Source organism: Geotrypetes seraphini, chromosome 1 (assembly GCF_902459505.1).
Source record: "Geotrypetes seraphini chromosome 1, aGeoSer1.1, whole genome shotgun sequence".
NCBI classification, from domain to species: domain Eukaryota; kingdom Metazoa; phylum Chordata; class Amphibia; order Gymnophiona; family Dermophiidae; genus Geotrypetes; species Geotrypetes seraphini.
Window position 1 is genome coordinate 485,281,980 of NC_047084.1, and position 13,776 is coordinate 485,295,755.

The window sequence follows — 13,776 nt, forward strand, 5'->3', positions numbered from 1 at the left end:
GGATGGACCAGTTTTTCTATAACGGAGTCCAGTCGTTCTGAAGGAGACGGGGGCAGCAAGCCCCACCAGCCCCAAAGGCCGGCATCCATGGTTACCACCATCCAGGAGGCAATGTGCAATGGAACACCCTGACAGAGCGACTGAGGGCGAAGCCATTAAAGTCCATGCTTCCACCCCTGTGCACGGAGACAGGCGGAGGTATGAAAATACAAACTGCATGTTGTGGAACACCGCTGAGCCTCCTAAGCATGCTGAACAGTCTTCGCTTGGCCCCCCCTCCCTCACCACACACACACTCTTTGTTTGGAACATCATTTTTATTAACGAGACCACAAGAGAAACAAGCATGGGTCTGTGTTGGTTGGTTTGTGTGTTGTTTTTTTGTGTAGGATACTTCTGGGGTGGGATGAAACTTACACACACACTCTTAATGGAGTGAGATAAGGTCAGGGACGGCCCTGACATCCAAGGAAGACTAGCAGAGTGGCTGACAGGTACCCTGAAGGGATCAGGTATCGTCCTGTCAGTTACAGACCGAAGTATGTGAATTCTCAAGCAGGCAGCACTTCAAATGTCCGCAGAATGAAACTACATCAAATTAAAAATAATGGAGCTAAGCTGGCCTGTGATGTACCCTAGAGACGGAGTAAAAAACTTACAGTTCTCTTCTGCAACCCATTCAAGTAGGGAGAAATAACCCTATGGTCTAGAACAGTGGTCTCAAACTCGCGGCCCGCCAGGTATTATTTTGAGGCCCTCGGTATGTTTATCATAATCACAAAAGTAAAATAAAACAGTTTCTTGATCATATCTCTTTAGCTATAAATTACAATATTATTATTAAGACTTAGTCAAAAGGAAAGATTTATAAACTATAAAGAGTTTTACCTCATGCAAAATTGTCATTTCTTTAATAAGACATTATCTATTTTTTCTGAGGCCCTCCAAGAACCTACAAATGCAAAATGTGGCCCTGCAAAGGGTTTGAGTTTGAGACCACTGGTCTAGAATGCCTCGCCTATTGCACTGGAATAGGCATTAACCATTTTTAATTCTTTAAAAATCTTGTAAATATCGATTTTTAATAATTCTCTGAAATGTATATAAGAGCAAGACCTTGTAAATAAAGAATGTAACGCCCTAACCTAGCTCGCTGCCTGATAAGCAAGTAGGCACGGTTGGAACTTTTTGGGAGTACAACTTTGAACCGGAGGGAAAACAACCAAAGGTGTGGTGCATAATAGGCGATCATAACTCATGCATTCAGGTTCAGATAAGTATAGGACAAATGAAAGAGGAAACAAAACATTTCAGCTAGCAATTAGAACAAAAGAGTTTATTAACACATCCTACTATTTCAGATTTTTCTTCACTCCTGAGGAGATAAAAAATAAACTCCAGCAGGTTACAGTTCATTTAAAACTCCTCCTGCTTTAGCTGCTCCTACTACAACAGTTCTAAGCACATCTGAGTGCCAGTTAAAAAAAAACCCCAAAAACCAGCTGTAACTATAAGGTGCACACCTTCCAGTCTAAGAAAATATAAAGAGCCAAGAAACGGGTACATTGATACTTTGAGGAACATAAATAGAACTAGTGTGTTAAATTAAAAATAAAAATGCAGGCCCCACCATCAACCATTCACATTTACTTTCTTTGAGGTATAGATTATATCCAGTGAACTAGAAGAAATATTTGATTATATTTCATTCAATATTTAATCCCCCCACCTCTGCTGCCATTAAGAAGCTCCCATGCTGCCTGCCTGTAAAGGAACATGTGACATTTCTAGTCTGAACGGGTATCAAAATTACATGTAGAGACTGTATACATGAAATCAGACATGGAACAATTGTTAAAATAAAGACAACAAATCAGAACAAAAGCATTCCTTAATTTTGAACTCTCTCTTAAAGTGTCTACAAACCTTATAAAACATAGTTAGTGTTCAGTAATACTCGTTACTCATCTTGTAGGCAGGCTGGTTATTCTATCATACACCAGCCTGCAAACACTGGCGGCCCAAGCTCAAATCTCACGTTTGTTGCTTAATATCTCTTTGCTTGGCATTCCCTTGTGACAAATCCTTCATAATCATTGTACTTAGCTTGTCTGGCTCTAGCTATATGGATTGGTCTTCACTATAATTAATATGATATATAAATTGCTGTACAAAGGTATTATCATCAAGTACACTATATGAGGTTTCCTGCTACTTTTTTGTCCTTCCTGTAGCTTATGCTACCAGTTCAATCAGAATGTCCTCAAATTAGGAACCTTCATTCACAACAATCCCAGGGTTTGCTTCCATTTTTGGTCTTTGCCCTCACCCTCCTCCCCTCATCATCCTTGTATGTCTAGCCTGTCCTACAATAGAAATTCACAGCTCCTTCTAAAATCTGGAACGTGCATTCTCCTAAGTATCATTGCTGAGCGAGGGCCCAGTCTCTCTCCCAGGAACTGTGAACATTCAGTCCACCAAACAAAAAAAAATCACTTTCATCAGATCCTCCTCCTTGTTTGCCTTAAGTATCTGTGTGTCAACTGTGAATTATAGCAGTTGCATAGTACATATGGCAGGGAAAGCAACCAAGAGCATCACAAAAGTACTTGAGATACATTATTTTGTCCAAATATCCAAAGCTGTTTTCTAGTTCTCACAAATATGACAGCTTGGTTCTATTTTTAGAAAATGCAGGCTTGACAACTGTCATTTGTGATAAGAAAACAGATGCAGTAATCTAATCTCTTTCTCACAAAGGCTATCCATAAACCTTAGCTAGTGTATAGCCAATGGCACCCCCCAAAAAAAAAACCAAACCTCTGACCAGTTTATAAAGTGTTAAATAATCTTGGCGCATTCAACACTTCAGCTTGGTGGTTTCCCTGTACTCCTAATGTTGCTTATGTTCTGTGGCTAGAGTCTCTTTTTTTTTTTAAATAAATTCACAAAATTCTATTAAGATGGATTGTTTAGTTTTTAACTTCCTTTATTTTCCTTTTTTTAAGATGCTGGAGCTGAAATGGCTTAGGAGGTATCTAAGAGCACCTTTTACAAAACCACAGTAGTGAGTCCTGGCACGGCAAATGTAACACAGCCCATATAAATTGAATGGGCTGTAGTGCATTTATCGTAAATAAATTGCTATGGTGGCTTTATAAAAAGGGCCCTAAATTAGGCTGCCCCAAACTGGTAGAAAAGTACAATCGACACTATATTTAAAAAGGTGAAATCACTAAAAACCTGATTAGAAAGCAGATGGAGAAGGATTAGAGTTTGTTGTACTCGCATGTTTCTCTGACTTGGGCTTTCATATAGTAAGTCAGATAAACTTAGGGGTCCTTTTACTAAGGCAAGTTAGCATTTAGCATGTGCCAAAACAGCTAAGTTTATCTGACTTACTATATGAAAGCCCAAGTCAGAGAAACATGCGAGTACAACAAACTCTAATCCTTTTCCATTAAGCTAATCCACAATGCAAAGAAATACGACCACGTCACGCCCTTAATGATTGACTCCCATTGGCTTCCAATAAGCCATCGCATCACCTTTAAGGTGATACTTTTAGTATTTAAAACGTTAATCTTCAATGAACCCCAATTCATAACCAGAATGCTAATCCCTCATAATACCTCTCGACCTCTTTGGTCGACCACTCAGAATCTCTTAGCTATCCCATCTCTGAAAATAGTAGGCACCAGAAGACACGATATGTTTTCCGTAATGGGTCCTCAATTGTGGAACTCATTACCCCAATATATTAAAGACGAAAAGGACCTCATTTCTTTTAAAAAAATCTTTAAAAACTTATCTTTTTAAAGACGCTTTTAATATTTAAATTTTAGACATGATGTAATGTTTTACGCTTTTAACTCTCTCCCTTCCCTTTTGTTTTATCCTTTTTTGTTTATTCCCTCTAAGAAAGAATTGTAACTTTTCCCTCTTTTCCTCCCCGATTCATATTTGTTTTAATTGTAAGATTCATGTTACTTTGGTGGTTTTTTTTGTTGTAACTTAGTTTCTCTTTTATATGGTTGTACATCGCTTAGCAAATTGAATAAGCGATTAATCAAATATCAATAAAAACTTGAAACTTTAATGATCTCACCTTTTTAAATATAGTGTTGACTGTACTTTTTCTACCAGTTTGGATTTTACTCCAGCTGGATAAACTTCCTGGTGCCTATGCTTATTGATTCATGCATGATTTTTATGATCCTATAAGAATTCCTTTTAAGTTTTAATCATTTATTAAGGGCTCCTTTTACAAAGGTGCGCTAGCATTTTTAGCGCACGCACCGGATTAGTGCATGCTAGCCGATAAACTACCGCCTGCTCAAGAGGAGGCAGTAGCTGCTAGTGCACGCAGCATTTTAGCACGCGCTAAGACCCTAACACGCCTACGTAAAAGGAGCCCTAAATGTTTTAACTTATGTTTCTGTAAATTTTTGATTTTAGCATTATTTATGATCTTAACTTCTATTTATATAAAGGTTTTTCATTGATTGTGAGTTTTTATACATATGTCTTGTTTTAATATGATTTTCATCAAAGTTTTGATATGAGTTTTTATTACCATTACTAATATTGTGTATGTGTGTACACACAAACACTTATATCTATATGTCCACAGTGTTCACTTGCCCCTGAGGCAAGCATTTTGGTGAAAAATGGCCATATCAGGCGTGTTTGTATAAACCTGGGAACTAAATAATAATGAATAAAAACTGCATCTTCTATAAAGTCTGCATGTTGATTACCACATTGGATCTTGCAAATCATTTGCCTTGTTGCTTTTTTAGATTTACTATCTAGATCATTATATTACAGATTTCTATTCCGCTTGTGCCTTGCGGTTCTAAGCGGATTACATTGGAAGATAACTGGACATTTCCATGAAATTACATTACATTGGAAGGTAGTTGGTTTCAAGTTACATAGTGAGGTTTCAGGTTATATTTTGTGACAAAGAGAAGAGAAGAAGATTCCAGCGTGATGGGTTTCATGTTGGGTTAGGTTAACTGAATATGTTTTTTGAATAGTAGTGTTTTTATTTCTTTTCAGATAGATCAGTTTTTCTCAACTCAGTCCTGGCGTACCCCCTTGCCAGTCAGGTTTTCGGGATAGTCCTAATGAATATGCATATGAGAGATTTGCATATAATGGAGGTGACAGGCATACAAATCTGCCCCATGCATATCCATTAGGGCTATCCTGAAAACCTGACTGGGTGGTGGTCCTTCAGGACAGGGTTGGGAACCACTTATAGTGACAACAAGACAGTTTGAGACTAGAGTCAGATCAGATATACAATTTACCCAGATGGTTAAGGGGTTGGAGGAGCTGCCATACAGCGAAAGATTAGAGAAACTGGGCCTCTTCTCCCTCGAACAAAGGAGATTGAGAGGGGACATGATCGAAACATTCAAGGTACTGAAGGGAATAGACTTAGTAGATAAGGGCAGATTGTTCACCCTCTCCAAGGTAGGGAGAACGAGAGGGCACTCTCAAAAGTTGAAAGGGGATAGATTCCGTACAAACGTAACGAAGTTCTTCACCCAGAGAGTGGTAGAAAGCTGGAACGCTCTTCCGGAGGCTGTTATAGGGGAAAATACCCTCCAGGGATTCAAGACAAAGTTAGACAAGTTCCTGCTGAACAAGAACGTGTGCTGGTAGGGCTAGTCTCAGTTAGGGCGCTGGTTTTTGACCAGAGGGCTGCCGCGTGAGCGGACTGCTGGGAATGATGGACCACTGGTCTGACCCAGCAGCAGCAATTCTTATGTTCTTAACTGCGACTTTCAGGGCCACTATCCAGATAATTTAGGATAGCCAAAAAAGATAAAGAGTGGTTGCCACTGAATATCCAAGTTAGAGCAGTGAGGTAGTACTACATGGATACTGCTGCAAGTTTTTGCCTGTGGTAGACTGCATCTAGAATAAATGTGTATTGACACAGGACCAATATGAGGGGAGAAGGGGAAATTTTTTTATGGTAGGGTTTTTTGCTCATTGTGGTAATTTATTACATTGCTACTTTATTTAGAATTAATATAATAGTGTTATATGTTTATATATATACTGTATATCAATATAATCCAGTTGTGTTCTGGAGATTTTTTTATTGCTTATATAAATCAATATGATTTTATTAATATTGTTTTTATTTCTTATTTCCTATGAACAGACAGGTTGCTACGAAATTTGACATGACAATAGAGAAAGGAGGACTTGCTCTATCTGACAAATGTCATGTCAGACTGTACAAACTAAAAGTGAGGTATGTTGTAATGAAGCAAGAAACAAGCAGTTGCAATAAAGAAAAGTTTCTGGGATAGTCTATGAATTCCCAAGAAATCGGAATGAAGAAAACAGAAAATCCACTGGCAATTCTACTGTCATGATTATAGAGATGCCTCCCTTTGAAATAGGAGGTTAATTAAATCTGGCATGTTCACACAGTAGCAATGATATATTTTCGTAAGAAATATGTGCCAAGATATGTCTAAAATAATCTAAAAGAAAAGAAGGGAGATTATACATATATAAATTTGTTACCTGGGATGTAGAGAATGAATGTATCCATAACTAATACTAATTGTGTGTCTTGCTCAAAGTGAGTCATCTTTAGTTAACCCTTATCAACAGAGCCAAAATGCCTGCAGCTTTTAGCAAATAAAGCAGTGGTCTCAAACTCGCGGCCTGGGGGCCACATGCAGCCCCCCAGGTACTATTTTGAGGCCCTCGGTATGTTTATTGTAATCACAAAAGTAAAATAAAACAGTTTCTTGATCATATGTCTCTTTAGCTATAAATTACAGTATTATTATTAAGACTTAGCCAAAAGGAAAGATTTATAAACTATAAAGAGTTTTACCTCATGCAAAATTGTTATTTCTTTAATAAGACATTAACTATTTTTTCTGCAGCCCTCCATGTACCTACAAATTCAAAATGTGGCCCTGCAAAGGGTTTGAGTTTGAGACCACTGAAATAAAGGGATCCTTTTATCAAAGCTCACTAATGGATTTAATGCTCACAAAGGGCAGGATTCTCAAAATCTGCGTTAAAAACTGACGGGGCACTGTCGCAGACGTTCTTGTAGCGATTTCAAAAGCGCGAGTCATTCTCAAAAAATCACGCATGTAAATGAGGTCGGTGGACAGTAGCGAAGATTTGTTAAATTTACATGTGTAAATTTACTGCTGATAGTGATCGGCACAAGCGCAAGAAAGAGGTGTGAATGTGTGCATGTGCCAGAAAAGCAACACAACACAATAAGCATGTGCCTTTTTTGAGCATAAAATATGCTCGTTATATGTGCGCGACACACGTGGCTGTAGCAGTTGGTCGCAAAAGCTTTTCGTGTCGCAAAACCCGACAGAAGCCCAGCGTGGAAATAAAACATCGTTAGTCATCTTGCTTCAAAAGTTTTTGCTTTGTGCGGTTTCCTCGATGTAAAGCATCAATGGTGCCTTATAAGCCGTAAAACATCATCCAGTATAGAAAACATCTGAGTTACAAACACTTTTAAGGAGCGGTGTGTCAATCATAGGTATGCCAGAGCTATTGGACGAAGGAAGGGAGAGGAGGGAAGAAGCAACGTCCGCTTTTAACAAGCGCACATAAAACACGTATTTTTCTCCCCAAAACTACTATAATTGACGTAAATCTTGTAATTTGTTTTTAATGTAAAATTTTATCATGAACCACAGCCAGAAACACAGAAGACACAAGTATCATACATGCGCTCAAGAAGCGTGTTTTTACTATTGCCACAAAAAAAATCCCCTACAGTTTATGAGAATCATGTAACTTTTTTTTTTTTTTTTCTTTTCATTAGCCACTGTAAAACACAGACCATAAGATGCACTTTTAACAGTGCTGGCATTGGACCGGCACCTCCGGACCAGTCACTGATTTTTTGTTGTCAAAAGCCGACGCCGCTTTTAGAAAATGCCTCGGTGATTTTTAAGAATTCACTGGAGTGCTTATTTCAATGTTTAAGAGCCCATTTGCATGGTAGTGTTGGAGACTGCTAGAAACCTTGATAAAGACAGATAATCCGTTTTGATAATCCACTGCTAAAATGCGTGCAGGCTAAACCGTCAGAAAACAGTTTAGTGACAGTTAAAGTTTTGAGAATCTAGGCCTAAATGTCACACAGCCCATTCTGTACCTAAGGGCTCCATTCCACTTACTGCCTATCAGTTCATTAATGCGCCTTAGGAAAAAGACCCCAAAGTGTGGCTGAAACCATAAGCATATACTTCCCTTGCAGCCTTAATTTTTTTTTGTTAGTGTTTTTACCATTTTTAATATTGTATTGATGGAAATTGCAACACTTATGTATGTGAAGTAAAATGTGCCTGTGATGGTTTCAGTTGAAACCACAAATAAAGTTGTGGTTAAAGTGTACCCCTTTAAAAAGATTGGCAGTTCTGTAAGTTGTTTTGTGGAAGCGATTCAAGATCTGTCCCTAAGTTCAACTACTGTAGCATGAGTTGGTTGAAGATCTGCAAAAGCAGTGTTCACAGCCCCAGTAAGATTGCAGTTCCAGCCTAGAGAATGACAAAGAGATGGAGGACAAACAGGAACAGCACGGTAACAGAAACATTTTAAAAAGAATTACTGTACTATTGTTATGGAAGCAAAACTTTTTACTGCATTGTGGGTACAGTGAAAACTACTACTACTATTTATTATTTCTATAGCGCTGAAAGGTGTGTGCAGCACTGTACATTTTAACATACAGTAGACAGTCCCTGCTCAGAAGAGCTTACAATCTGTCTTCCCTCTGCCGTGTCCTACCTTCTGATGCAAAATTCTTGTTTTGTGAAAGTAGAATCCAGCAGAGGGAAGGCCTCGGAGTAGGCCTGTAGGAATCACTGTCAGGAAGCTCAATAATGTAAGGTAGAAGCATCTTAGTAGGAGTGAGGGAGTACAAAAGATGATGTGCTAGAGCTAGACCCACGGCAGGGGAGTTGGAGAAAAGGCAGAGAGGCTGGACTAACTTGGAGGAGGGGGGGATGGAGTAAAGTCATAGGTGTTGGACCCGTGGAGGAGCTGGAAGGAAGGCGCTGGATTCATGTAGGGTGGGGACTGGAGAGAAGGGAGAGAGGAGCTGAACCCGTGGGAAGGGGACTGGAGGAAAGACTTAGATACTGGAGCCATAGGGGTGTGAGGGACGATACAAAGTTATTCAGAGTAGTGAAGGTGCAGGGGGATTGCGAAGATCTGCAACATGAAATAATCAGGCTCGAGGAATGGGCATCGACATGGCAGATGAAGTTCAACGTGGGTAAATGTAAAGTGATGCATGTCGGTAACAAAAATCTCATGCACGAATACAGGATGTCCGGGGCAGTACTTGAAAGGGACTTGGGAGTTCTGATTGACAAGTCATTGAAGCCATCCACACAATGTGTGGCGGCAGCAAAAAGGGCGAACAGAACGCTAGAAATGATAAAGAAGGGGATCACAAACAGATTGGAGAAGGTTATCATGCCGCTGTACTGGGCCATGGTGCGCCCTCACCTGGAGTACTGCGTATAGCACTGGTCACCGTACATGAAGAAGGACACGGTACTACTTGAAAGGGTCCAGAAAAGAGCGGCTAAGATTGTTAAGGTGTTGGAGGAGCTGCCATATAGCGAAAGATTAGAGAAACTGGGCCTCTTCTCCCTCGAACAGAAGAGATTAAGAGGGGACATGATCGAAACATTCAAGGTACTGAAGGGGATACACTTAGTAGATAAGGACAGCTTGTTCACCCTCTCCAAGGTAGGGAGAACGAGACGGCACTTTCTAAAGTTGAAAGGGGATAGATTCCATACAAATATAAGGAAGTTCTTCTTCACCCAGAGTGGTAGAAAACTGGAACGCTCTTCCGGAGTCTGTCATAGGGGAAAACACCCTCCAGGGATTCAAGACAAAGTTATAGAAGTTCCTGCTGAACAAGGACGTATGCTGGTAGGGCTAGTCTCAGTTAGGGCGCTGGTCTTTGACCAAAGGGCTGCCGCGTGAGCGGACTGCTGGGCATGATGGACCACTGGTCTGACCCAGCAGTGGCAATTCTTATGTTCTTATGAAAGAGATGCTGAACCAAGTGGATGAGGATGAAGGAAGAGGGAGTCAAATACTGAGCATAGTGGAAGGGAGGGCAGGTGAGCGAGATGTTGAGGGTTGTAGGGAAAAGAGAGGAAGGGGAACTGGATGGGGTGGTGTCAGAGAAGACAGACACATATTGGTGTTGGAGGGGAAGATGGGAAAACTGGATACAGGGAGTTATACAGAAACAGATGTTGGACATTGAAGGGAATATAGGAGCAGGAACACAAAGGGGAAATGCTGCATGGGGATGGTATATGGACACAGAGAGGAAATGCCAGACATGGGAGGAGGTATATGGACACAGGGAAGATGCTAGACATAGGGGAGAATAGGAACATAAAAGGGAGATGCTGGACTTGGGGAGCATAAGAACACAGAGGAGTGATGCTGGACATAGGGGGAGGGATATATGGACCCAGAGGGAAGATGCTAGACATAGGGGAGAATAGGAACAAAAAAGAGAGATGCTGGACTTGGGGAGGGGCATAGGAACACAGATGCTGTACACAGGGGGATAGGATAGGGATAGGATGAGAGAATATGGACACAGTACAGATACTGAGCAGGGAAGAACAAGGACACAGAGAAGGGAGGTGCTGAACATGGGGAAAGATAGGGATACAGATGGAAGATGGTGAGCATAGAGAGAGCAAAAATGTCAAATGGACAGAAGATCCTGGCAAGTGAGTTAAAAGAAGACAGAGGTAACTAGAAACCAGGATCTCAGACCAATATAATTTAAAATAAATATTGACCAGACAACAAAAGGTAGAAAAATAATTTTATTTTTGATGTTGTGATTAGAATGTCAGATTTGAAATGTGTATCCTGCCAGAACTGATGTTAGACATGGCTGGGGTCCAGGGCAGAAATTTAGGAGGGGATCCCAAAGTTCACAGAGTGCTTTGGAGTTGCCTCTGGACAGGGGGCAATTCCCCTAACACCATCCCTCACATGTGTAATCCCTTATATTTGAACAGTATAGGAGGAAATGCATCTTTCTATTTCTTTGGTGTTGTACTCGTACTACATGCAAGGAGTGGCTTAATTTTTGTTTAATTTCTGCTTATTTTTTGTGATCAGCTATTCTGTATTTGCCATTTATATTCTGTGTATGTGATTGAGGTATTCTTAGCACAAATTTTCTATATAGCATTCTTAATAATTTGGCTTGTTCAGTTTTCCCGATAGTGGCAGGGATGTTTATGGAGAGGGAGGGGAGATTTATTTATTCTTGTTCTGTATTATTCTTTGTGATTATAAATGATAGTTGAACAGAATATCATTCCTTTTTATACTCTAATATATAAAATCATAACTGCGCAAAGCATGTGCAGATGGAATCAGACTGAGCTTGTGGGGTCAGGGATGGGGGCAAACATTCTCCCTGTGTCATTCTCTGTTCTAGCCATTGTGCAGCAGCCACACTTGCTGGTTTCAGAAGGAAATCACTGTCTATAGACTGTAACTGTGATAGTGGAGCTACCTATATGAGAAAGAGAGGAAAACTCTTGGGTCATTATGAATGAAGGCCCACCGTATTGTAGAGGTCAGTTCAACATGAGCTGGAAGCCCACAGGAAAAGAAGAAAACTTCCAGTTGTTGGCAGAAGTAAAATTTCATAATTATAGAAGAAGCATTAATGTACAATGCCATATGCATTTTTTTAAGACACAGAGAACTCATTTCTGTTAGCAGATTTCTCTCAGAGTAAGGTGAACTGCTGGATGCAAACTGCTTAAAAAAAATGTTGCTCTGAATGGATGGGCTAACTTTTTATATCTGTATGCACACTAAAGTAAAACAAACATGTGCCAGACAGAATAAGAAGGTAGGTAATTTTACAAAGCTTTTTCTGGGTATAAAGCCTGTTTTACATATGGAAAAGGGCTTTTATAAAATTGCACAATTGCATCCACATGTAGAAAGTACCAGAAAGTTAAGTGTTTACTTTTACATATGCTGCACATAACCTCCACCGAAACTATACCCCAGGAATGTGCAGGAAAGTTATGATGTGTGTTACAAAATGTGTGTAAGTGTACAGGCACAAATGTACACACAGGTGCAAATCTGTGTGTTATTGGAGCTAGTTCTGGAAGCCAATTTTAAAAAGGCCCCTAGGCATTTATGTTGCCTTTATGAAGCAGGCACCTTTTTGGACTTCTCCCCTAAGTGTCCTGTTATAAAATCAAGCCCACAATGAGGGGCATTTTTGATAGAATATCTAAGTCTGAATTTGGACATCTTGGGAGAGGTGTCCAGAAATCCAGTAGAGAAAATGTCCATTCTCAAAACAGCAAGACATCTATATATATATATATATATATATATTTTTTTTTTTTAATGACCTATCTAGACATTTTGATCCTTAGTACATCTATCTTTTTGGCCATTCTCTAATATAAAGACATCCACATGAAAAACACACAAAAGCCAGTTTTTCAGACATGCTAGTGGTCGGCACTCTTCGCAAACTGTTCACAGAGAGCTAAGCCCAGTAGAGGGGCACTGAATGCCATATTTTAGTCCCAGGTTCACATAAGCTGCTTATATAGTATGGTGAGCCCTCCAAAACCCACTGTATCTGCATAAAGATGACAAATTACATTAGTGACTTTTATTCCGCCATTACCTTGCAGTTCAAGACGGATTACATAAGAGGTTATCTGGACATTTCCAGAAGAGTTGCAGAGTTGAGTAGGCACAAGGACTATTGTTGTGGTGTACAGGTAGGTAGAGTAAGTTTTGGGTGGGTTATAGCGACACACATACCTGGGACTTTTAAATGTGAAATTCACTGCAGTACCTTCTAAGAGTGTCCCTCTGCTGGGCTCAGTTGTCTGTGTCTGAAGCAGTAAGAGGGGGTGCTGAAAAGTTCTCAATCCAACCAAGAAGAGAATGACATGGATATGGTTCAATCAATAATCTGAAACTATATCAAAACATAGAATTTTTTTTTCTGCAAATTGGCACTTAAGGAAATAAAATAACACTCTTTTCAGCTACGGTGGCAAAATAACGCTCAGAATTTAGAAAGTTGGATTGTTGGGCTGAGCACTTTTCAGCACCCCCTCATAATACAGGCTAGAATGCACTGGTTGTTTTTTTGGGGGTGTTTTTTTTTTTTTTTTTTTTTTTTACATCTTTGGGTGGTGATCACTGGGGGAATAAGAGAGGGTCATGCCTTAATCCCTCCAGTGGTCATCTGGTCAGTTTGGGCACCTTTTAAAACAGGTCTAGCTCCAAACATCTAAAAAATAAAAAAAGCCCTGGATGTTTTGTTAAGTTTGATTATTCCTACAGAACATTCAAGTCCTAAGTCTACCCAAAACCCCCTTAAGATTTAGATGCACTGGAGACAAAACAACCAGAAAGACGTCTAGAAAGTCTGTTTTGAGAATGCCCATTTGGACAATTTGACTAGTAAGACGTCCAAGTGCTATCTTGTGGACATTTTATCTTTTTGGGAAATTAGCCCCAATGTGTACTTTTGGTTGGAAAAAGCATACCTCTTTATGGTACTATATGCAGAAAAAGGAATAAAAATCCCCAGGTTTCACATGTTGCAAGACTATGGAGACTTTTATTCTTTTATCAAATCATAAATGTTATAAAGTCTTTGGCCAAGCATTCACTCTTGATTTTTGTTTTTGCGCACAACTT